This window comes from Pezoporus flaviventris, unplaced genomic scaffold (assembly GCF_033815535.1).
Source record: "Pezoporus flaviventris isolate CSIRO_AGI_PZ_B2104156 unplaced genomic scaffold, CSIRO_AGI_Pfla_v1 ptg000021l, whole genome shotgun sequence".
Lineage (NCBI taxonomy): Eukaryota > Metazoa > Chordata > Aves > Psittaciformes > Psittacidae > Pezoporus > Pezoporus flaviventris.
This window is the reverse complement of record NW_026892569.1, coordinates 3,305,744-3,331,123: the sequence shown is the minus strand read 5'-3', so window position 1 is coordinate 3,331,123 and position 25,380 is coordinate 3,305,744. Positions and strand designations below refer to the sequence as shown.

Genomic DNA, 25,380 nt, shown 5'->3' with positions numbered 1-25,380 from the left:
CCCTCTTTCCCCCCACCCTGCTCCTGGAGGGATGGGGAGTAGAGACTCAAAAGAATGTAACTCCCAGGGGTTGAGACAAGAGCAGTCCAGTAACTAAGGTATAACACAAATCACTGCTGCTACCACCAATAATAATAATGATAAGGGAAATAACAAGGGAAGAGAATACAACTGCTCACCACCCACCAGCTGATACCCAGCCTGACCGAGCAGTGATCTCACCCTTCCAGGTAACTGCCCCCAATTCTACATCCTGGGCATGCCATGCTGTGGTATGGAATACCTCTTTGGCTAGTTTGGGTCAGGTGTCCTGTCTCTGCTTCCTCCCGGCTTCTGCTCCTCCCTGGCAGAGCCTGAGACTCACAAAGTCCTTGGTCAGAGTAAGCATGACTGAACAGCAACTAAAAACATTGGTGTTATCGGTGCTGTTCCAGGTTGAAAGTCAAAAACAGCACTGCACCAGCTACTAAGAAGGAGAAAAATGACTGCTACTGCTGAACCCAGGACATGTCAATACCCTGTTTCAGTTGTGATGGCTGTGTGTGTGTGTGTTTCAATTCTTTGAAACAAGTTCCAGATCTTGCAGCCAGTGTGCAAGCACTTTCTTGTTGTGGAAGATACTCATCTGCACACACTCTATGGTATGACAGCTTATTTCCTGAGAAATCACATTTGTTGCTGATTTTGCCTCATGAAACTTCTGAAGTCTTTTTTTCCCCTCCTCCTGCAATTAAAGCCTGCATCTTAGTTACTGCCTTTTGTTTCCTTTGAACTCATCAGGGGAAGAATATAATCAGATAATATTTGAAATTACAATCTTGGCTAAGAGAAAACATAAAAATATGAGGTAGTCATCACCTTAGATTAGCATTTCAAAGCTGATAAGTAGACAGGCCAAATAATCTGCACTCATTTCTGAGCAACAATTTAGGATCCTGGGGAATCAGATACTGCACTAAGCAGCTTTGAGGAATATAAGACTCAGTTAATCAAGGCAGGAGAATAAAGCTGCAACAGCAGAAGCTGGAGCGATTTACCAGTCACTCACAGCCAAGGAATGCATGTATTCTGCATACTGCTAGAAAATTAGGGGTGTGCAGCGATAGAAATGGCAATGATAACATGGAGGTAAAAATCTGGGACTAAAGGAGACCATTTGATCCGTTAAAACCAGTCCAGAAGGCTTCAAAACCTCTGGCTCTCCCCCAGTAAGCCTCACCACACGCCCAGCTTGGGCACGGTAACAAACTCCAGACCTTCAGTGGCAGTGGAAAAAATTGTGATGTGCCAGAGGGAAGCAAGAAATAGGAAGCTCTTCCTGATCTCTTGAACTACTGAATGAGCAGCAAATTTGTTAGCTAAAAAAAAATCCAGCTTGTGCTAAGAAACGAGTTGCTTTCCCAACTTCAAAGCCTCTACCAGGCTGTACAGGGAGGATAATTCCTTCTACGAGCAGTCCATTTAACTCCTGGGTGTGTGAGCGAGATGGACTAGGGGACCTCCTAATAGAGGTTCTGGGCTTTTTTTGTCTCCCAAAAAATGTTTAGCAGTTCAGGCTTAAGGTGAGAGAATACCTTTTTGAAAGGTTTTCATGGAAATTGCTTCCGTGACATGGCCAGAGATAAATCTTTCTGTGCTGTGGCTGCAGAAGAAATCAACCGTGTGAGTTATAGCTGAAGGAAATGTACTTTATTACCTAAACCATAGTCATTTTCTCAGAAACTTTGTTCTTCAGGATGCATGATGGACCTTCTAGAAAAGGTTTTCACTTGCAAGCACAGCTTGATCTTGGCAAATCTCTCCTATTGTGGGCCTGTTGCCAAGGAGGGACAGTGGAGTTTAATTAAGCAGGTTACAAAGATGTGTGTTGCACTGAAGTGGACAAGGGAGAGCCAATTCGTAGGGTGACTTGGGCTTAGAGTCTTGTGTTTATTATCCCTGCTTTAAGCATGAGAACATGCTCAAAGGTGCTGAAGTCAGTGAAGTTTTGGCTCAGTTTTGTAGCAGTGTAACTTCCAAAATTGCCTCATCTTTATGCAAGCTGGCTTTCTGAAGCGTTGGCACTCTGTGACATTCTGCGTGCTGTGCTAAATTTGGCAGGGTTTTTTCATGTTGCATTGGAGCTACAGTAGTTTTGGAGGTCTGTGACTTGTTTCAGTTATTTACTCTGCAAAAAGATTTTTATAAATCCTCCTTTCCCTTTCATATTATTAACTTTCTTGTCAAACTTTTATTTAAACTGCAGAGACAAAGATGGATCTTTTCTTTATAGCTCTGCAAAGTTAGATTTACTTCTTTGACGTGTGATTGAAAGCTAATCTGTCTCCTTTTTATTGGCTTTCGGTAAAGCATGTATTTCTTTGTTTCCCTTTTTCATTCTGTATTGTCTTGTGAAAATATGTAACTGTACTTCAGGCTGTAAAAAATTATCCTCCTACAGGAAAGAAAAAAATGACAGCCCTTTATCCAATCCAGAGAAGGTTTATGTCTTTAATTAGCACCTTGGATTGTATTCGTGTATGATTCAGAGTGAACTAAGAGCAGTAATAAAGGTCCTGTGGTTACCTCTGACCTTGTAGAGAAGAATGCTAAAGCCGGAAAGCTTTTTTGGCTCAACATCAGTGACAACTACTTGAATTTGTCTGTCTTTGGAGCTAACTTTTTGCCATAAAAAGCATGTAGAGTGCTCCCACTGCAGTTAACTTGCTTGGCGAAGGGCATGGTTTGGTTTGTGGGTTGTTAACGCCAAAGACTGACATTTTAAATGGTGTTGGACTCCACTTTATAATTGGTCCTTTCAGTGCTCTAATCCTGCAGTGTATGTTTCCAACCCCTCTGCAAGAGTTATTTCCTGTTGTTTTTTTAATGCACTTGAGGGCATAATATGGCTTTTGTGTTATGCCACAGTTTTAAAGATAATATTACTATTTATAGAGGTTGTTAATGTTTTGCCTTACTCAAGCACATGATCTTGTGATCATAGAATCATAGAAAGGTTTGGATTGGGAAGGACCTTAAGATCATCCAGTTCCACCCCCCCTTGCCATGGGCAGGGATGCCTCACACCAGAGACCATGTTGTCCAAGGCTCTGTCCATCCTGGCCTTGAACACTACCAGGGATGGAGCATTTACCATTTCTTTGGGCAACTGGTGCCTCACCACCCTCATGGTGAAGAACTTCTTCCCTCTATCTAACCTGAACTTCCCCTGTTTCAGTTTAAACCAATTACACTTTGATCGTCTGTAGTATTATATTAGGCAGAGAAAATTTTTCCCCATATCTATGTCATTCTTCTTGACCCCTAAAGAGCTGAATGAGCATGAGGGTTATATCCAGGAATGTTGATCCTGGGACTGATGTTGATAGAGAGTGCTGACTCACAGCAGGCACCCAAAGTTGATCCATGTTTCCTGATGCAAGGAGCATCTCTGGTCTCTCTAGCAAGTTCCTGACCCTCTACAGCGGGGCTGGCACTTCAAAGGCATGTTGCCAGACTTAATGTATTTGCTATTTGCAATGTTTTTGCAGAGTTGCAGGTAGGGAGCACCAATAAAACCACATTTGCTACATGCAGTAGCTAAATTTATGAAGGTGTTTTGCTACGTTTTCTATTCAATGGCTCTCATTACATCAGAGTGTAAATAAATACTGTAGCCACTTTTTGCTTGTCTTCAGGGATGAAATACTGTTTCACTGGCATGAAAGGGGAGGTTCAGGTGCCTGATAGAGCAGGGCAGTGTATAGCTAATGTTCACTGCTGCTCTGCTGCTGAATGTGTGGAATTGCATTAAATACAACAGAATTGCAAACAGAGGAGACCAAATGCTGCTAAAATTAGCAGCTGTTCAACTTGCCAGTTAGTGACAGAAAAAAAATCTTCAGAAGACCTGTGCTTCACAGGGTTTTGAATATGGTCATTGAGTTCTGTACTTCCTATTTTTGGGCTGAAAACATATGAGTGCGTATTTTCACTGATGTGTCTGTACATTCTTTAGATGTGTTTTGTTCTGGTGTTACTGAGGTTTAATCATGCAGTCCTGATGTCTATTAAATACATACTTTTTTTTATATGGGCTTTTAAAAATAGTTGCAAATTGCAAAGTAATAATGTTTGTTTATCACCTTCACCTTGTTTATGAAATCATGATGTATTTTAGTACATTTGTTAGTGCTGTCTACCTGCAAAACTGTATTGCAGTCGCCTGTTGTGCAAAAAGCCTACCAACAAATCTCACAGAATCACAGATCTCAACCAAATCTTGACCAAAAAACCCCCAAACCCCCTGTTTAAACCAGGCGTATTGATGTAGAAAGCACCAGAGTACTACAGTAACCTCCACCCTGCAATCAAATGGCTAGATAACATAACCTTGAGGAGCTGAAAAATATTTCGGAGCACAGATGCGCATTTCCAAATGAGAAGTTGGGTTCAGAAAGCAGTTATGACAAACTTCAGCATCCAAGGTTAATTCATGAATGTTGAGACAATTGTGGGGCGAGTGGAAATTTCAGCCTTGTGAAATGGAAGGCTAAGGAAATAAAGCAAAGAGGGAAACTGGTCAGAAATGGATGACAGAAGAACATAAATATTAAACAATAAAGAGGAATGTGTGTGGACTAAAGCCACAAAGGGAATTCAGCATTTTATTGGTTTAAAAGCCCAACCAACAGAATTATTTTCTGCACTCCTTATCTAGCTGTGGAATAGCAGTGATCATTCGCATACTTTATTAGGCCAAGTGTTAATTTGTGCTCTGCCTCCACTCAGGCAGTTTACCACCAAAAATGAAAATGCCTATTGGAAAAATTCCCTGATTAAAAACCTGGTCCTTCCTCAGAATGATGGCAAAATTTGCTTGGTGATGCACTGGGAGCATACTGAGAGCATAAATACCTGTATTTGTTGTGAGGTAAGGATGCACATTTGTGTGTTAATGAATATATTATAGGGGTTGCACTCAGAAATTGATGTGGTTAGTACTAATGGGCTTTGGAGAAAGGTTGAAGTGATGTGGGTAGTGATTTGAGGGCATGAGTTCATTCTTGTTTTCCATAAGGCCCCTAATGTGATATGAGCTTTGCTGCTTCTAAGCTGCATACCCACCTCTTTTTCTTATGTCTGTGCCTGTCTTGTTAATGCTTAATGCCTCTGGGTGAAGGAGGACACAGCTAGTAAAGATTTGGGGTTACTTGTCAGAGTTGATCAGGGTTATTTTAATTAATTTATGGGCTGGGACTCAACAATGCCAAGTGCCACATAAAGACACAACACTAAGAAAAAGCAATAATTGGGTATTGTTTAGGACAGAAAAACTAAAAACCAGTGCAATACTTAGAGTCATGATGAAATTTCAGCATCCTAAACATCACCTTCTCTACACAGAAGAGTTTTGCATGGAAGGAAGTCCAAATAAAGTTGGTACTTTGTCGCATGAACATGGCTCCTAATTAATAGATTCCAAAGACAACCTGATGACTGACTAAAGCATCGCACATTAGGGACTGACTGTCAAAGGGCTTGAAAATTGCCTCTATTGGCAGATGCTGTTTCAGAAGGTTTGCTTCAGCTTAGGGCTGCTTTTAAAAGAGGGGGAACTCTTATCTCGGTGGCACATGTTAATTGGGCAATGTGTGTGTGGGCAAACTAAATCTTTGAATTCAGGAAGGAAAGGCTTTACTGTAATTCTCATGAATTAAGGGGGATAATGCCTAGTGATTACTGAGGCTGAGTGACAGTCAGTTATATTAATAGGTAAAAAACAGTTTTACTGACTAACCTCTGCCTTTCTGTATAGTGTGCATTGCACTGAAGTCAGATCAGTGGCACATTGACTAGTATAACCTGGAATTGCCTTGGCTTTTTTTTTCTTTTGGTAACAAAAAATAACATATATTAAAAAAAACGGCTGACTCGGAAGAGTAAATAAAGAAAATGAATGCAGCCGGATATAGCAAGTCTTTGATCATAGATTACAAAGATTATTTCAGTGCGTATAAATGTAAAGCGTAATGATGTCTTTGAAGAGTTTGTAACACAAAAGTCTGTGTGCATCACAAAATACAAAGAATCGTGAAGGGTAACGTATTGAGAAAGGGAAAGATAAGACCTCGTGCATCATTAATGAAAGATGAGTAACAGACAAATGAAAAATCTCACTGCATAGAATGGCGACTTTGATTCTTTTACTGATCTGTTTGCATAACACAGCACAAGGATTTAAGGAGGACAAAAGCACAAAACTACTGTATGTGTATTACAAAGCATAAAGAAACGGTGGCAACTGTTTCCAATGTGAAAAGGAGCCTAGAACAACCTATTAAATTGTGATTCATCTAAAGCGAACCATGAATTGGAGCTGAAATCAGATTGTGTTACAGGAAAGCGAGTAAAGCAAGTGGTCGTGGTGGGCTCTGCTTTATGGCTGCTTTCCCAAGTGGGAAGGGCAAAGGGGAGGCTTGGCTTAGTGTATTTGCTGGCATGGTCTGCCTGGGGGTTGTGAGATCCACATATCTACCAGGAAGATGCCTGCTGGCAGCAGGTGTGTTGGAGAGGGGGAGCTCGTGTTCCTTGTTTCTGGGAAAATCCTGATCTGCCGCACTGTGGTGCCTCACGGCTGCTGCCAGACCCAGGGCTCACCTGGTAATGCTCCTAGAGCAGCCTTTTCCTTACTCCCACAGTTTTGTGTTCCCTGACAGAAAGTTTCTAGACGTAGTTATCTCTGCTTATTTTTTGCTTCACTGTCAAAAGCAACACACACTAGAGCAGAAGGCCTGCCACTTGCTTTTATTATTCAGTATATTCCCAACCCACTGTTTCAGTTGTATTACGTTACTACATTGCAGAGATCATGCCCAGATGATTATTTAGCAGCGGCTGTGGGCTCCTATGCCCTATATGATGTGTTGCCTTAGAAATATATTTACTTTTCAGTTATTTCACAGCAAGTATTTTCCTGTCTCTCAGGCAACTTTGTAAAAGATGATTTGATGAATTTTGCTGGCTGTTTATTGCCAGTTCTAATCTCTTCTCTGAGGAGCTTTATTGCTCCTGTTTGAGCTAGGCAATGGGGGAAGGAAGTCTCTTTTTAATCTGTAGACTATGAATCATTGGCAGAATCAATAGAATTTAATCCAAAACTTCTGCTGAAGGTTTTAAGGAGTCTATAAAACATATACAATGTGCAAAAAAAGGCACCAAGACCCCTCTCACTGCCTGAGATATGAAGTGGACTATGTTGCCAGCTCCATCTGAGACAGTGGCTGCTCCAAGCCAGTGCCGAGTAGAGGCTGAGTTGAATTCTGGTCAGCTTCTCCAGCTCACACAAGACCAGAGAGAGCTCCATCAGGGTCAAGTAACGTGACATCTGTGTAAGTAGCTTTGCACCAATTAATCTCTCATTTCCTTATAGCAAAGGAGAAGGTGGGGAAGGGAATGGTTGTTCATGTACAGGGTATTCTGGTCTGGTAGATGCCTGCATGGGCTGAAAGCATCATTGTTGGGGTATTGTTACCTCGCAATGTAGGCTTGGATCAGGCAGCTTACTGCTCTACGTTCTCCTGGGAGATACTGTCTGGTTGTAGCTTTAAGTAATCATCAGAGGGCTCAAATTTTCAGAATATGGAGTTCACGGCATAACAAATGAGTAGCCTTAATAACTACTTTCTGCTTTTAATATCTAGCACCTGGAAGCTTAAGTCCATAGTAACGTGAGCTATTCTATATAGCTGTTAGGAGATTTAGGAACACATATGGCTAAGCTGGCTGTAGGCACTGAATTAAAGGAGTTGTGAAATGCCATCTGCCTGTTTGTATTGTGTATTCTAAACTGGCAAGCAGCTTGTGCTTGGCTTTGCTGAGGTCTTTATCTCATTGTTATGGATCTTTTTTCTTCTTCAATAGTTTTATTTTTAAGTCTGTCTTCAAGTTTTGCTCTCAGCATTGGTCTTGGTTGAATCTAAAAGCAAGCATTAAAGGTGTGTGGACAAGACACTGCCTTTTATTTTCTCCATTGTACTTTGAAATTGTTTTTAAATACAATCCGTGACAAAAGTTTTGCTGTGAAACATGAATCAAAATTAGTATCTTTTGTACAGAAACTTCTGAGTTGCATAAAAGTCGTACAACTGTGCTGCATTGCTTCAGCACGTATGTTTTGTGAATTGAAAAGTATACTTTCTGTGATGATCTCCCATCTGCTGCTACCTCTGATAAATTGAATGCTGGCTTCTGAATACCGAAACACTGGGATACTTTACTCTGGCATGTGCTTGACAAGTAGTCTCTCAGGCTGACCCTCTTGTGGATGACTACTGATGAAATATGGAAACGACAGGAGGTTTGGTGAAGTTAAGCAAGGGAAAGGCAACATGGTTTATCTGTAGCTTTAAAAAACCCAAGACCACAGAACCTCCCACTTTTTCTGTTAGCCTATTAATGTCTCTCCTGTTATTAATTTATTTTAAAGTGAATTTCTCAGCAGCCTGATAGGTAAATGATAAAGTTGCCATTGAGTCACTGCAGAGATACCTCATACAAGTGATGAGGGTAATCTGTTCCCCACAGATTTTATGGGTGTCTGGTCCAGCTCCTGGCACTGGGCTAAGGGGAGAGAAGGATGCACTGACAAATCCTGGAGAGGAGACTGGAACCAGTGTGGAACTGTGCTGGAACTAGTCCTACTTCTGGGACACACTTCAATGCTGGTGTATAACCCAGCCCATGGGAGACACCTCAGTGCTGGCAGGAGAAGCTCCAGTATTTCTGTCGCTGGGTTGCAAAGTGTTCTGGGGAGATTGATGCTTCCATTCTGGGCAATGCTTTATCCAAGAACAGCAACTGTCCTAAAAAGTCTCTGATCTATGATGGTGAAGAAAATCCACTGATATTCTTCACTTCTAAAAGCTGAGTGGTTTACTCCTACAAATGTACTTAAGCATTGAAAACGCCAGTTCTCAGGACACGGCTGAATCAAGCCTATCATGTCATTGTATCTCTCTTTCCTTGCTTCTCCATTGTCATGCGTTTTTGCAGTCATTTAATACCTTGTAGGCTGATTGTAAAGTGATTGTAAAATAGAACAAGCAGGTGGTTCACATGGCACTTTGCACTCATTTTAAGCTCTCTTCTTGTAGCTGCAAATGAGCAAAGTACAAAGTGGAGCTGAATCGGGGCCCCAATCATGTATTTTATTAGAAGAGTTTATTTTTAATATGTATCTAAAGAAAAGTATTTGTGTATTATAGTAGTACTGAAAATCCCTCTAGTGCAATGAACAGCAGAATAACTAATTCAGGAATGTTCAGAGTATTTAAGACACCCCCATTATTGTTCTGTAGCATTTTTTCTCTCTTTAAAATGCTACCCAAAAGTGCCTCCACAGGGTCCACGTTGACCTCCAAGTCGGAGCAAACAGGAATGAACTGTAATGCCAGTGAAAAAGAATGTGAGGAGAGCAATTTTCCTCTCAAATATTCCACTTGATGTGCACAGAAAAGGTGAATTAGAACCTCAAGATGTGCAGCATATCATCATAAACACATGGATTGTTTTCTTGTTGCCTGGAGATGGCGTTTTGAAAGCTGTAGCTGAAAACAGCTTAGGGCAAAGCCATAGGAGTTACTAAGTCCAGTGGGGTTGGTTTTGGTTTTTTTGGGTGTTTTTTTTTTTTTTTTTGTTTGGTTTGTTTGCTTGGGTTTTTTTAAAGTAATTATAATTGTCAGGATAAACCAGAGAATAAAAAGGTTCCCTTTAAACTTTCAACTCTTATTATGTGGGAATCATCAAAGTAAAGAAATCCTTATGAACAAGTGTTGTCCTGTCTATGTCAATATCTCCAAACATGTTATTGTCTATAGCTGTTTGACTAGAAATGTATACAGAAGCAGTGGAGTGCTGGATACACAAAATTACTTTGCCTTCAGCAGCTCTAAGATCAGTAAACAGAAAATAGCCATTTGGGAAGTACAGATAAGGTGAAAATACTGAACAACTGGTAAATCTCTACCAGTGGAACTGAAACACTAAAAAAGCTCTACAATACCTTCCTTTCCTGCAATTATGATGATAGCCTGGGGCAAGCACATAGCTTAAGGGAAGTTCATCTAAGATTTTAATCCTGGGCAGCCATCAATAAAACCAGGAGTTTCATGTGCTTTGAAGGAGTAACTTTAAGAAAGATTATCTTCCTAATAGACTTATCTTACCATGCGATAAAGTGTGCAGAGGGGACGAAGGTTGTAACTCAGACAGCATGGGAGCCCAGATTATTACCTTTCAAAACATTTAGGCTGTCTCTACTGCAGAGTTCCTGTTGATGCAGCTGTCTGATGCAGGTACGATATTTGCTACCAAATGTTATCTGTTTATCTCTTCCTTCATGGTTTTATTCATGCAGTTTGAAAAGATAAAGAAATTTTCATACAGTTATAACTACATCAGTGGTCTTGTCAGTACAGTCTTAACTGTGCTTATGGGTATCTGGTTTTTCTCCATGAGGCAGTAGGGGGTGCAGCCACCTGGTAGAGCTCGGTAATGAAGACTTAAGCCCTAGGTACCAGTGGCATATGGTATTTGGGTCAGCTATAATAGGCATATCTGTGAGATGGGTGTATGGTTCCATCTATCTTATAGAAGATACCTACGTGATATTTGCAAAGCTAGGCAACTGAGCAGTATCTAAATAAACTCAAAAGCTTGTAACAGGTAGCTGGTCTTTGTACATGAAAATGCCCAGTGTGGTTTTTGAATGCTCAGAAGTACTGCTGAAGGTGAGGTGTGAGACATGTTTCACTGGGCTTGGGGAGAATTTCAGATAAGACTTAAAAAAGTAAAGAAGTCCTATCAGAAAGAAGGTGATGCTGGGTAACCATATGGATAATCCACCATGACTGCTTCAGTTTGGTGTGAACTGGTGGGAATCTGCAGAGGTGAGTAGAGACTGGAAGCTGGGAAGGGGCAATTATTTTAACTAAAAGAGTTTAGCAATAGTCTTGAGTTGAGGGTACCATTAGTATTACCTTTTGCCATCCAAACAGGTCTTATTTCGCTGATTTCACCGTTCCCTTTTCTTCCAGCCACTATGTAAGTGAACTGTATTTTAGAAAGGCAACTGGGAGAACTGGGTGCTAAAATGTTCCAAGCTGGGTTTCAAATGATGGAGCACCTACAACAGGCCTTTTTTTTTAAAAAAAAAAAAAAAGATTTAAAAAAGAGAAAATCCCTCTGATAATTTTACTGCAAAATGGATACTTCATCTCTATAGAGAATAAAAGTGTCATTGATCTGTATGATAAATTGTATCAACAGACCTTGTTTTTTTCATTATAAGAATGACCTTGCCTCTATTGTAAATCAAAAACAACCAGGGATTTGTAGCTCTTACAAGGTCTACAGGGGGTGGAAAAAATTACTCTGAAGCTACAGCCCATTTTGGAGGTAAGGGCAGAGCTCCTCAGTTACATCAGGCTTACACGGGGATAGATTTCACTCTCTGTTGGATGGATGCTGTGTACTGCCCACTTTCAAAAGTATGAGATGAAAAGACAAGCAACATGGGAGAGTTTGGTCTCTGGCCGGGAGGGGTGGTAGAGACGTGATGATTCTTCCTTAATAAGAAGAATTTCTAGAAACATTCTTTGTTTCTTTTAGGCTTTGAATTAAAACTGAACACTAGTACTTTATTTCTTCTGATAAATGGAAAAAAAAAACACATAAAGTCTTAAGAATTAAATGGCTTTGAGTTGTAGCAAATTTCAGAGCACAACCCCCTTTGCCCAAAACTGATGCTAGAGGGGCCATGGAGATCACACTTTGAACTGGAGCCCTAATTGGAAAACCAGCCTGCATGTGTTAAATAATGTTAACTATTTTACTTGCCAGTTTCCGATCAGTTATCTCTGATTTCAACCAAAAAGTGTTTTGCCTGTCCTCTTTCTTAAATGGAGAAAATAAAGCAAAGAGACTCCATCCTAGAGATGGATGGTGGTTAGAGCTGGGATGAGTTTACAGACCAGTGAGTCCTCCTGCTGCCACAGGACAGTGGTTTAGTGGATACTTTAGGTCTGGCTTGGAAGTGCTTGTGTAAGGAATGGTAAGGACAAAACAATCTTGAAAACAATTTTCATCATTGGGAAGAAGCTTCTGGTCTAAAAAAATACTGTCAGGAGAGTAAAACCTTCACGAGTTTCAACCAGAACAGAAATGCCTACTGAGCGTGAGACTCGCAGCTATGGAGGCAGCAACAGAGACAAAAAAGGCTGAGGTTTTTCCTTTAATCTCTTTCCTGGGAAGCTAGGAATCTTTCATACAACCAGATAAACCTTTTCCCTGGTCTCAGGTAGTATAATGTTTTTTGGTGTATGATGGAGTCCTTCATATTGTGCACCATCCAGACACAGTCTTGTTAGTTGTTTTTAGAGTTAAGTCCCAGTAGATAATTGAAGTTTAAGTAAGGGAAGAGTTAGCACTGGCCAGTCGTCTATACCTACCCCTGTTCACATCTGGTCCCTTTGAGATGGATAAGGTTTGAGCTAGTGTCAAGCTAGCAGGTAGCAGGTCAGGTAGTAGCTTCCTATTAGTAGGTTAGACATGAATTAGACTGGTTTGAGAGGACACCAGTGCCTGTACATGTTTCCCCTTCATAAAAGGCATTAAAAAAATGTAAATCCCCCAAAAATGCAACTCCCAAAGTTTGAAATGTTTTACTTTGCTCCCTTGATCTCTGTGAAGACAAATTCACTCTGGTGCTGAATTGCCTTATTCATGAGACCAACTTTTTGCTTCCCTTGCGTTCCTCCTCTTGTCATTTGTAAGGATTTCCCATTTCTATGATATAAAATGGTCCTACAGACATCAGTCCTCATCCATCCCATGTGCTGAATAAGGCAGGATCTTAAAATTGAAAATCCTGTTCATGTAATTAAACACATATCATTATGCAGAGGCACAAGGGAGCAAATTAAGGTTGCACAGTCAATTTTGATTCTGGCATTTCCAACTTCTGAGAGAATGTGATTTCTGCTACTTTGTCCACTGTATCCTCTTACCCAAGTTAGAGGACAAGTTTGAATTGGCTAATAAACCCTGAGCTGGTAGCATTTTGCAGGGAAGTCGTAAGGTAACTTTGCAACATAATACTCTCAAAATAAACCTTTGCTGCTTTTTTTGAGGGTTCGGTTCCAGCTACCTGCCCCCCCAGAGGCAATGCATGTGCCCTTTCTTTACTACTATTGGCTTGTAAGCTGTCCTGGCTAGTTGTTTGCTTCAGTTATTAAAATCCTTGCATCAGGAATGCTTACTGCTTGTGCCATTACTGTTTCAGAAGTTATTTATATTTTTCAGTAGTCTTCAAAGCTACCAAAATACTTCTGTGTAGTTTTAGTAAGAGAGGAACAAAGATGCAGTGAACCTCGATTTTGGCAGCTTCCCATCAGGAACCTACAACATGCCTCAGTTAAAGGGGAAAAATACGTCCCAGGCTACACCAGAAAGCATGGAGAGCTTTTCAAACAGTTTGGGTGGTTATGCTGTGCCCACTATTGCTATAATATTACTAATATCGCTTCATAGTCTGGACAAGCACTGTCCCTAGAAAAGAAATGGGGTTTTGCCCACTGCTGCATTGTTGTTAGCAGGAAGGTTGCTGTTGGCATTGCAGGAGGATGTGGCTGGCTCATATCAGCTCCTTGTATGAGATGCCCTCCACTAAGTGCAGGGAGTGGGGGTACTCATGTCTAAATCACTCAGTATCACACCTGCCTAGAGACAGGCTATTTCTACTGCTACATGCATGTCCAAGGTTTGTTCATGGATTCAAACCTGAAATGCAGAATGTCTAAAGAGAAACAATGGTACTTTATATTCAGCAGGCATTTTTATTTCTTTTTCAATATGCTTCTGAGCTGGAAGGTTGGGTTGTACCAAGAATCTTGGCAAAGACCTCAGAGCAGAAATGGCTCATCATTTTACAGAGCATGACTGCAGCAAAGGTGTTAAAAGTGCTGGGAAAGGCGAATGGCAGTCCAGGGCAAAATGCATTCCAGTCATTAACTCTGTTTATAAAGAAGACTAAATCACTGTTCTTTGAGAGTGGTATCATGTATCACAATAAAAAGAGTAACAGTTGAACAGGAAGCCCTTTCCTTGACAGTTGATGGTGTAATCTGGAAAACTAAACCTGTTGCATTGAAAAGACCAGAAGAGTCAGGAGTTGGAGGAGTCTGTCTGTTATTAAGCTGGTTACTGTTACCAAGACACATATTGTTCAGACGCAGATCACAAACTTTATATCTTGAATGAGAGGAAGGCAAGCCGGTGCTTCCCTTGCGAATGATCCAAGTCCTTTCATCCAGCAGTTAGCTCTGTGCAGGGTGAATTCCCTGCTTCCAGTCAAGATGCAGGACTGGCAGTACTGTGTGAATATTTGTTCAGGGTGTTGTTGAGGGGTGAACAAATGGGCAGGAAAGACAAAGCTCTTTGAAGTTTCTCCGTGAGCCCATTCTGACTGTGCTTCCTGGGGACAGAGAGGCTGGTGTGTAACATCCTTGTGCCTGGGATGATTACAGAGATGAGTAACTGGGGCTGGAGCACAAGAGGAATGTCAGGAGGCCAACACCGTTAGTTAAACTTGGTAAATCACTTTAAGAAAGTAATTCTAACGCTTTTGCATTTATGATGATGTCATAGATGCTGTGATAGACATTTACATAGCTAATGAATGGCTATTTTGCAAGGCTTGTGCTTAACTGTTCTGTAGAGGAGGATTTAAGGATATAAGGAGGAAAGTCTTTCCTGTTAGGGTGGTGAGGCACTGGAATGGGTTGCCCAGGGAGGTTGTGGATGCTCCATCCCTGGCAGTGTTCAAGACCAGGTTGGAGGAGGCCTTGGGTGAGATGGTTTAGTGTGAGGTGTCCCTGCCCATGGCAGGGGGGTTGGAACCAGATGATCTTAAGGTCCTTTCCAACCCTAACTGTTCTATGATTCTATGATTTGTGGTTGTTAAATAGCAACATTTCTTTTGGATTGTTCTCGAAATGCTGGTAGTTTGCAAAATGCAGCAAACCGGCACAGTTTATCTTCTTACTGGGAAAAACACTCCAGTGGGTGTTGGGATATTTATCTGTGTAAGCTAATCAGTCACTGCAATTTTAGTTGATAGTTATGGCAGCTTCATAATCATAAACTTTTATTGTTTTCTGTCTGTGGGATCATATGCTTGAGTAGCTGTCTTTGAAATACCTGTCATAGGGAGTAACCATTGCACTTGTGTCAGTTTGTTGTTCAGAGCCTTTTAAGAATATTGGCATAGATTTTTAGAAGCTAATTGAATAGCTGCCTCCAGAGCACAGTGAAATAACTTTATTAGGCGATATAAGTAGTGCCATTGAGTTTGTTTTGTGTCTTTCTTATTAAATCAGTTCAGTTAGCTGTTTGTTTTAAATCCCTATAGTTATTAAGCCTCATTCTAGAGCAGATCCAATTTTGTATTAGCAAGACTATACAAAGTTTCTGAAATCTAAAGCAGAGATGCTCTTGCTTCAGCTAAGGTATAATTAGGATCCTTGTGGTGAAGGCTGCTGAGCGTCAAGCCTGGTTTGTTTGTCCTGGACTGACACAGGAAATTTCTGTTAAAGTTTTGAGGTGCTGGCACAGGGTGCCCAGAGAAGCTGTGGCTGCACCATCCCTGGCAGTGTTCAAGGCCAGGTTGGACAGGGCTTGGAGCAACCTGCTCTAATGTGAGGTGTCCCTGCCCATGGCAGGGGGGCTGGAATTTGATGATCTTAAGGTCCTTTCCAACCCTAATCATTCTATGATTCTTTTAGATTCACGACTTGCTGCATTTTATCAGGCTTAGGGCCCGGAGTCTCTCTAGTGGGCAGCTGTTCACCTCTGAGGTACCTTCTGAGTGCTCTTAGATGCAATTTGTAATCAAAATTTGCCAGGTCCAGATGTAGTAGTGCAGCAGAGAGCTTTGTTTTGGCTGTTGGACCTTCACACCTTTAGCATGGTGTGAGCAGTCTTTTCAGGTTGGTCATGAGAAGTGTGGAAAGGACATTTGGATCCAGAGGATGTTTGACTTCTGCAGCTTGCATAAATTAGAAGTTCAGGAGCAGCTGTTGCTAACCCCTCTTCTGCATTGCAGGTAATTTCAGGATATTTGTGCAGTGGATGTGGGAATGCTGAAGGGTTGTTGATGGTTATTGGATATACAGGACCTCGTTTTAATGAGGCAATAAGGCTACTTATGAAGTTTGGACTAGTAATTTCTTTCATTTTTTTTAGAGTAACTTCAGGACTTCAGATCCCATGTTTTTTATGAAAGTCCTACAGAGCAAGCTGCATTTCCTTTATTGAATGAAATATTTTTTTTCACTTGGAAACTAAATGTAACAAAAATTTAATAATTCATGAATTGAGCTTCAACATCTTTTAAATAATAGATAGACTGTCATGCCAAGTTCAGCTGAAAACTTACCGAGCATACGTTTTTATGTTTGTTTTTTTTCTTTGACATTTCGAAGAATTACAGAGCTACAAACATTTATTTTGTATTTCTGCCCATGCAATATTTTATTCTTTACAGGTTGATTTAAGAAATAAAAGCGACAGTTAAACCAAAAAGGTAACTAGCTTCAGTTTCTGATGGGAAAAGAGAACTGAAGTGAGAGAAGCCCTGGGTACATGTTCATAAATGATTCACTGGACTTTTGGCTGACAGAACAGTTTCATAATAACTTTATTTTTCTTATCAGGGAAATCAAATGTTAAATAGCTCTACTGGAAAGTGCTGTAAGGGTGACTCACAGTTACACCTCTGTCACCTCCACTCTCTTTGTCCTTTTCAAAATAATCAGCCTGCATTTATTTTATTGGTTATTCCCCCCCCCCCCCGATAAATAGAAATGGTTTTCATTAGATGGAAGCAAGTCACATTTTGTGGTATTTTTGTCTATGAGGAGGATGGGTAGCCTCCTGCTTAAAGCCAAAGGAGCCCAAAAGTTGTCCCTACTGCTGATCTATGTGACTTTGAGCCCTGTTGTGGTACATGACTGGGCGTGCAGTGCCCCAGGGAGGTGGGGATGGAGCCCATCCTGGTGTGTGGTGGCCCTGTTCCTCTGCCATGTGTTAGAGCTCAGTGCTGTCCACGTGTGTTATTTGTAGGGGCAGAGCTGCAGCAGGAAGGCCAGGTTAGCTGCCTGGGGGTTTTAGCACTGTTTCCTAAGGAGAAGGGCAATGTGTGACCAAGGTGCCTGTGTGCAGGTCTGTGCTGAGTGGTGTGCTCTGCGTCTAACCAGCACGGAATCTGCAGGTTGGTTTTGGCCAAATGAAGCAAGAGGTGGAGCTTTCAGACAATTTAAATTCCTAAAATTTTTCGTGAACCTAAATGTCTAGGATTTCTGTGCTCTTTTCCACACGTACTCCTAGTCAGGCAGAAACCTAAAACACAGGCTCAGCCTGTTAGACAACAGATGACATATGGTTGAAGATGATGCCATAGATGTTACAGATGTTGCAATCCAGAGGAAAAACCCAAACCAGAACACAAAACTTGTAAGGTCTTAAAGCATCCAATGCAGCATCACAAACCCACAAGGCTTTGCTTGTTCTGTGTTTCATGCACCTACTTTGTAATACCAGTTCAGTGGAGGAGCAGCTGACTCCAAGGTGATGGATTGCCTCATCTGTCTTGGCAAGACCTTCTGAAGTTGTGGAAAGACTTCATGAATAGGTTGCCTCTTCTCTGCTACTTTGGAAAACTTGTCAAATGCCAGAAATGGAAAGAATATTTTCCTTCTTTTATTCCTGTGAATGTGCATCTTTTCAATGGTGAGAACAAAAATATGTAATTTTTAATTAACTGCAGTTAAATGTCTTCTAGGATGTCCTAATGTGAATACTGTTCAGTTAGAGGTTTGAAGCTTTTGTAACAAATGGTGTCAAACTGTTCTGTTGCACCAAATGAAGAGTCAGACAGGAGGGGCTTGAATAGAGGTAATTGCCTTTCTGTAGAGTCATTTATGGCTCTAGTAGTAATTAAGTATTATTATTATTTTAGCTTTACTGCTCTGTGTGCAGAACTGAAGCAGCAGAATAAGAAGTACTTAAGAACCCAGTGCAGATTATTTGAAGTGGCAGTACCTATGCCTTTGTCTCATACTATTTACAAACTATGAGCTTGTCTTATTAATCAAATGGGAACAATCAAAATTTTAAGAGAGTCATTACCTTTCAACTAGATATGCCAAGCGTAGAAGGATAACATTGGCAGTTACAGGGTATTAACTGGCAGATACCATTTGAAACTTAACTGTGATAAATGTTCCCACTTGTGAAATTACAGCAAATCTACATTCAATTCCAGCTGTTCGACTCCATGAAAATAGTTTGGTAAGCTGGGTGTTACTTGCAATAACTCATCAAGCTGATAAGACTGTTTCTTGCACCATATGTTACCATTTAAGTCTTGACCTGAAACTTTTACAATTTCATTGGAGGGGAGCTAGGTTAATATTAAAATCAGAAGAGTTTGTCTTCTCTTTCCTTTATTTTAGGAACTTGAACTTGCCTCATGGAGCCTGCAGAAATGTAAAAGGAATAGGAAAATTCCAATCAGCTCCTTCTTGTACCAAGTTGGGCTGACGTCACATGGTTGTTTTTGTAGAGAAAGGACAGAAAAAGTTATTTCCTGATTTGGAGCTAATAAATAAAGCTTTGCTCGTAGTTTGGAGCTCTGAGAGAAGAGCTGGCTAAATTAGGTTCTCAGCTCTATTACAGGTTGGCTTCTTAGCCCATGAAGAACCTCACAGAAGGAAGAAGGCAGAATCTGCCTTGGCATTTTAGAATGGTTTCGCCTGAATATTTAGGTTGTAATCAGTAGTTTTGTAGCATGATTATGCTTAGGAGCATCGTTTCTGGTGAAGACTTCTTGTACAAAAAGCTATTAAGAAATCATTATTTAAAAAGTAGGCTCCTCCCCAAAGCTTTTCTAGCATAAGAAGTTTAAGATTCAAAGTGCTTGATCTGGCGTAACACCGTTTTGTTCTCCTTTGTTATGATGTGTGAAAGCTGGGCCTCTGGGTTCACTTCTGAGCATTTATTTTGAAAAGGTTTTTTACAAAAAGGAGCACCCAAAAGGTTTTCCTCTGTCAGGTTTTTATTGAGCACTTTCCGCACAGGACGTTTCCTTTCCTCATGTGAAGCATTGCGAGGGGAAAAGAGTGCTAATATTCAGTGGCGGAAGAAAATAGTTTGAATGGTATGGTGCAGTGGTAGGAACATTTTGATTAAAAATGCAGGAATATTCAATCATTCTATCTGGCAAACCATATGTACATGAAAAGCCTATCTTCATTCTTATCATTCTGGGTGCTCATATTCAACGGGATGATTGATTGGTGAGATTCCTATTTCTACACCCTTCATCTATCTTCAGTACTTTCATAAATGTTGAATTAAGCAATATTTATGAAACTTATCATAAACTGGAGTGTTCATTGAAAGTGACTGTGACAAAGTGGATTCCCCTACTCTTGAACTTCAACGGCAATATTGCACAATACATTTATTTCTGTCTGGTTAAAAGCAAAGACTTCTTTTTTTTTTCTTGTATATTTTCACTCTCAGAAAAATTGCAGAGAGGGGAAGATTGAAGGGCTTTTGAGAACAGGAAAGGAGAATGTCTTGCACTGAAAATTTTGCTCCTTGTTATCAGCTTTGGAAAGCAAGACTGTTGTCTTTATGAAGTTGACTTCTTTCTTTTGTTCTTCATGTCATTTTGGTTTTGCCTATTACTGTCTATGTTAGATTCTTCCATGTCTCTGGAACTAGTACAGTGCTAGGGTTTGTGCAGGTAATTTTTGGGTGAAAGTAAATTAACTCGTATTGCATATATCTCATATTAACACAAAAACATTGGTGAAAAAATCAAGTTGTTAATTCTTATTTGTTGCCTGTGACTGATGTTGGGCTGTAGAAAGTGAAGATGACCTCTGTGCAGATCTGTGGCTGGACAGAACCAATGACAGCTTGTTGCAGCTGATAGATTTCCTCTTGTGTGAACCTCATGAATCTTCCTGTATTAGAACTGGATAGGGCTCTATTTTGCACTTACCCCACAATGATGTGAATCCACAGGCATGTTCAGATGCTCAGTGTCATCAGGCAGTTGGTTTGCTCTGGAGATGTGGGAGCCACATTACATCACACCTGCTGGTGCTTCTGCTGCTGTGATATTCCATTAAGTATCTTCCAAATTGAGTCTATGCTTTTCCTGGGGAAAAAAAAAAGACATATAAATGCTTGATTTATGGGAACATGGAACTTGCAGATGTATCTGTGTCACCGCTTTCCCCAGTAACTGAATTGAATAGCTGGAAAAGGACAATCAAGGTGGCTGTCACATGCCATTGCATGGAAGTTAGTACAACATCTGTTTTGCCTGCTGTTTCAGAAATCACTGGTGCATGTTATAATTGAGAATAGGCTCTCTAGTACTTTTTTTCTTTTTACTGGTAAAGGCTGTGCATGGGAAATGTTTAAGTTCAGTGTTTTGTAAGTTATGGTAGCAGGTTGATATTTCTACCCTGTTCAGCATTTAAGTTACAAGAAGATCAGAAAAAGTGCATTTCTCTTTTTCTGTAGTCACTCTGACTTTTATCTTGTCATTGTTTGCCTAACCACCTTATGCTCTTCAGTGCTTGCTCTTGGGACTGCCCCACATTCATTGCCTGATTAGTATTTTTGATACATAGAGAGAGTTAATTGCAGCTATAATCACTGCAAGCCGTTGGTGTTTTGCTGTTTTAATTTGGTATTTTCTCACAGAGCCATTAGGAGAGGATGCGACATAAACCGCTAGTTAAAAGCAGTATGATGCATGGGCTTTCTGAAGGCATGAGGGAAAACTAGCTATTGGTAGCAGAACTTCCAGTTAGACGCATTTATGTTGCTTCCCTTAGGGAGTGTGATGGGAGGGTAAAACTTTTATGCTATCAGGCGCTTGTAAGCAATTCTCCATCTGGGATTTTAAATTGGAATAGCTCTATTATTCATTTGTACCTCAGAACTCCTTGGATAATAATCTGCATCTTCTTCTAGCTGTGAGTGGTCATAGTCACATGTGCTGCTGGTGAAAGCACAAATTAAGCGCTGCTTCCTGGGCTTGGAAACCACAAGCTGTATTTCTTGCACTACCAGATGCTTCCTGTACCATCTTGGGCAGTCTCTTGCTAATAAAATGAATTTTAGATGCAATTAACTCACTGCACACATCAGCAATACTTAAAGTGACTTGTTACAGAGATGATTTCTGTACTAGAGTCTGCAGCCATGATTTGGGACATGACACCAGGTATGTGAGAGAGGTGAAGGGAAGATGCTGAACCTCTGTCATCCCTGCCCTGGAAGAACAGTTCAGAAACTGAATGGTTGTGTAAAAACAAGAGCACATTCTCCATCTCCTTTTTGCATGCTTATGTATGCATTGGTTTACATATGCAGTTGGTGTATGCATTTTCCAGCGGTCTAGCATGTCCTTCTTTCAGGTAGACTTATAGCAACAGGAGAGGATGCTCACTGATAGCTCTAGGTCCCAACTGTTCAGTTATCTGCATGAGTAGAGGCTAAGGGTAAACTCTTTGCCTTTTCATTATGTTGTGTTTCATTGCTTGGATAGTAATGCAGTGAATAAATTGGTCAGTACTGACCATTTTTGATTCAAGGAGCAGGAGAAATCCTCCTATTAGAGACTGCATCTATTTAATACTGCAGCTGGGCACGGGAGGGGAGGGGTCACTCACTATTTAGATGTTAGTTTTGACCTACTGCAGGCTGTCTTGGTATTTTCTCATTATCCCAAATGGGATTGGTAGATCGACGAGCAGCGACTGAAAAAGAAGCAGAATTCACTGTGCACTGGATTTGGCTGCCCTAATTACTGTGGGGCTGCTGATAGCCAGGAGTACTGGCATTGTGAGCTTACATTATGAACAAGGTCCCTGAATTGGCAGTTCAGTCAGCTGTAAGGTCCAAGAGCCAAAATCAGTCTTGGTATGGAAGTGCTGTTGACTACAGTAGCCCAATGACTGCTAACACCATGGTTTTGCAGCAAAAGTAGTTTTAGGAGAATGAGGTTGTGCTCAGCTTATCAGTACCACAATTTCTTGTAGAGTACTGCCAGTGGCTGCATATATTGTCTCTCACAGCAAGTGCCTTTGAATTATTTATACCTGACTCAATTTGCAGTCCTGGAATATGAGTGTTTTCCCACCTAAAATTAAGCTAAGCAGTTTCTCTCAAAGGCCCTTGCTGGTTATTAGAAGTCATTGCTGATCACCACTCTCAATGTGTTATAGTGGTTTGCTACTAGCTTCTCATAAACTCACTCAGAAACAGGACATTTTGCTGCAGCCTCCTAGTCAGGTTCTTAAATTGTGTAAAATTAATATTTCAACATGTGTGGTGATTGTGTCTGTGTAGAACCCTTTACCAGAGTTCCTTGCTGTGCTTGTGAGCAGAGTTACTTCCCTGGCAGAGCCAGCCTGGTCCCCAAAACTTGGTTTGGTGACTGGGAATGTCTGTAGTGACCCTGAGGATTTTGAGTCTTTTCTTGAGGACATTGGTGTCATGGTCTGAGTGTCTGTAAATGAGTTACAAATATCCTCAGAAGTACTTAGCCCTGTGTTGGGCTGCACTGGGCAGTAACTGTGGCTGGAAAGGGTTCTTGGCTTCACCCAAATAAAAAGGTAATGAGATGCTGAGCGCTGTGTCTCGGCCTCCTGCTTTGGAGGTATGAGTGCCTGATGCTCATTGAACGGTTGGTTTCCTTCATGAATACTGACTCAGTTCATGCTTTTTCTTACCTTGTGGGTAAGGATGCATTTGTGAGCCTATTAGCTTATGAGCTGAAATTAATTTGTGAGTTTATCTTTTCCTGCATTTAGCACTGCAACATCAAATCGTTTTTCTCACAATTTAGCTGAACACTGATTCCTCATTTAGTTAAAAATTCTGAATCTTACAGGCTATACAAGAAATTAGGTTCTTAATGGCTGTTTTATTCAATTATTATGGAGGTACTCGTCCCATTGTAGTTAATGTTCCATTTTGAAATTGGCTTGAGAGGGAGTGTAAAACATTACTGTTCTCTCCAAGTCTCCGCTATCCTCACGTGCTATTTTAATGCCATCTTTAACCGTGTTAGATTTTTTTGTACAGTTTTATTTTGTTTGAATTTGAACCAAGAAATTATTAAAATGCAGTTTAAATTTGATACTTCTTTTTGCAAAGATTTTTTTTTCTTAAAGTTTGAAGTACTTTTTCCAAAAATTCATTTTAGCAAAACTTCAGTGCTGCTTGTCTTAGGAAAAAAAAAAGCAGCCTTCAAATTCTTTGTTATTTCTCAAGCATCACTAACAGCAACATTATTGTTATTGCAGTCCTTTTTGTTGATGGATAGCATTCTTTAACAGTTGATTTACAGGGAGCTGGTAGATAAATCTGACAGGAGATAGAATTCAGCAAAAAATTTACAAGCAGGGGGTGGGAGGAGAAGGATTTTACGCTAATTTTTTGCCATTAGTCATCATAACTAAAGGCTCGTGGTCAGTCCTTAGATGAAGCGGCAACAACTCCAGACTTCCCAATTTTCTTACACCAGATGACTAACACCCTTTTTTGACAAAAGAGGAAGATTTGATCACATAATGAAAGGAGGTATTGCTGAGGAGAGGGGCTTAAGAAAATGGAAACGTATGCTGTGAGATAAAATGGAAATGCATTTCAGAGAACTGCAGTAGCCTCTCTAAGAAGTGACTTCAGTTTAAATAGTGAAACAGCACAATGGGATCTAATTCAAATAACTAGTGAGTATTAGGGTGACAGCTCAAGTACATTATATTTGGTTATAGTGAGCACTGTTAAGAATAGTTTCATTTAAACAGTGTTAAAGTGTACTATTAAAATAGTAAAGTGTTGTAGCAAAAATTGAAATCTTTGCAATGCAATAAATAAACTGCTCTGCAGAGTGATACATCAGGGAAGACCCTTTCACACCCAAGGTGTCACTCCTGTATTGGCACCTGTAGATGGAGAAACGGGCAAATTATGCCTGTAAAGGTGGTAAGAAGGGAAGAGGTGGGTCCAGAGACCACAGTACATAGTGGTGTATTTCGGACAGTTTCCAGGCAGCACTAAAAATACCATGTTGTGTGTTACTTTGGACAAAATGAGCAAGTAATGTCTTGGATATGGCAGTCGTAGGGGTGTAAAAGGGCAGGTAGGAGCCTAGACAGAAGGCTGGGAAGATGATTGCAGCTGAACAGCTCCTTGCATTTGCATTCTTCTTTCTGAATCACCATTAATTGGTGATAAATCACTGAAATACAGCAGTGGTCATCTCCCTGGTGCATTCCAGTCCAGCATACGGGTCAGGTTTATCCCTCCTGTAACTGTACAGGAATTATTTTGTCATTGACTCTCTGTGGCTGTAGGGCTTTTTGTCCTTTTTTGAATGGGGAGGAAGTATGGGTGTGGGAGCTTTGGGGTGTTTTTGTGTGCATTTTGTTTCTTTCTCCCCCCTTTCCTGTGAAACATACTGTGCCATACAGTGCACTCTGGAGTCGTCTCTGTTCTGTGTGCCAAGAGCCTCCTGGTGTGCTGAACACCTGGAGAGCTGTGTCCTGTGGGTTTGTACTCAGCTGACAGCTTTAGCACAAAGAGGGAGTCTGTAATTAAAAATTCACAGGACTGTCGATGGCAAAAGAGGGTCAGCTGCATGACACAAAATTACAGGCATCTTCCTACCTGTTCAAGTGCTTTGAAACAGTCATTTGTGTGCTGAATCAAAAGTCATTTGTCCATTGTAATTACAACCCATCAGAGTGATTTCTGCAAAGAGGTACTGCGTGTGGAGAAGAGCTTGTGGAACAAGCTGTGAGGGCAACAGGAAAATGGAGCTTCAGCCAGAGTGCCTGAGAAATACAGTCCCGCATGTGCAAAGTGATCGCTATACACTGGGTCACTGTAACACTTGTTTGTGTATCTGAGAATAATGTAAAGGTTATCTGAAGGTGGATCCTTCTGACTTTCACATTTTCCTTCTTGTGCCTAAAAAGTGTATCTGTTGCTAAAGAGAATATCTGTTTATTCCAATGTAATTAGGACAAACCCCAACCTTTTATACTTTTCCCATGTACAAAGGCTCTGTAGGTTGTCCATTCCATCTACTGAATTCTGGCTCCAATTATAGCTGTGCTATTTAATGGAGTGCTTTTGAGAGAGAGAATTACTAAGATAATGTTGTAGTTAATGCCAATTAAGATAAAAACTAAAGGCAATTGTAAACATGTGTCCTGAGAACTTTTGAGTGAAATCTTAAGAACT

The 25,380-nt window shown here is 40.7% G+C and overlaps 1 long non-coding RNA gene across 4 annotated transcripts in view; it reads left to right on the top strand.

The window, feature by feature from the left end:
• The window catches only part of LOC133270505 (uncharacterized), a 120,285-nt gene that overhangs the window by 22,966 nt on the left and 71,939 nt on the right, over positions 1-25,380 (top strand). The window contains exon 6 of one of the 4 annotated variants that reach the window (XR_009743809.1): positions 4,775-5,423. The exons of 2 other annotated variants lie outside the window; for them this stretch is intronic. This is a non-coding gene — a long non-coding RNA (uncharacterized LOC133270505). Of the gene's footprint in view, positions 1-4,770; positions 5,424-25,380 lie in introns of those variants that run through there. One more of the 4 variants, XR_009743805.1, reaches the window with a different exon arrangement.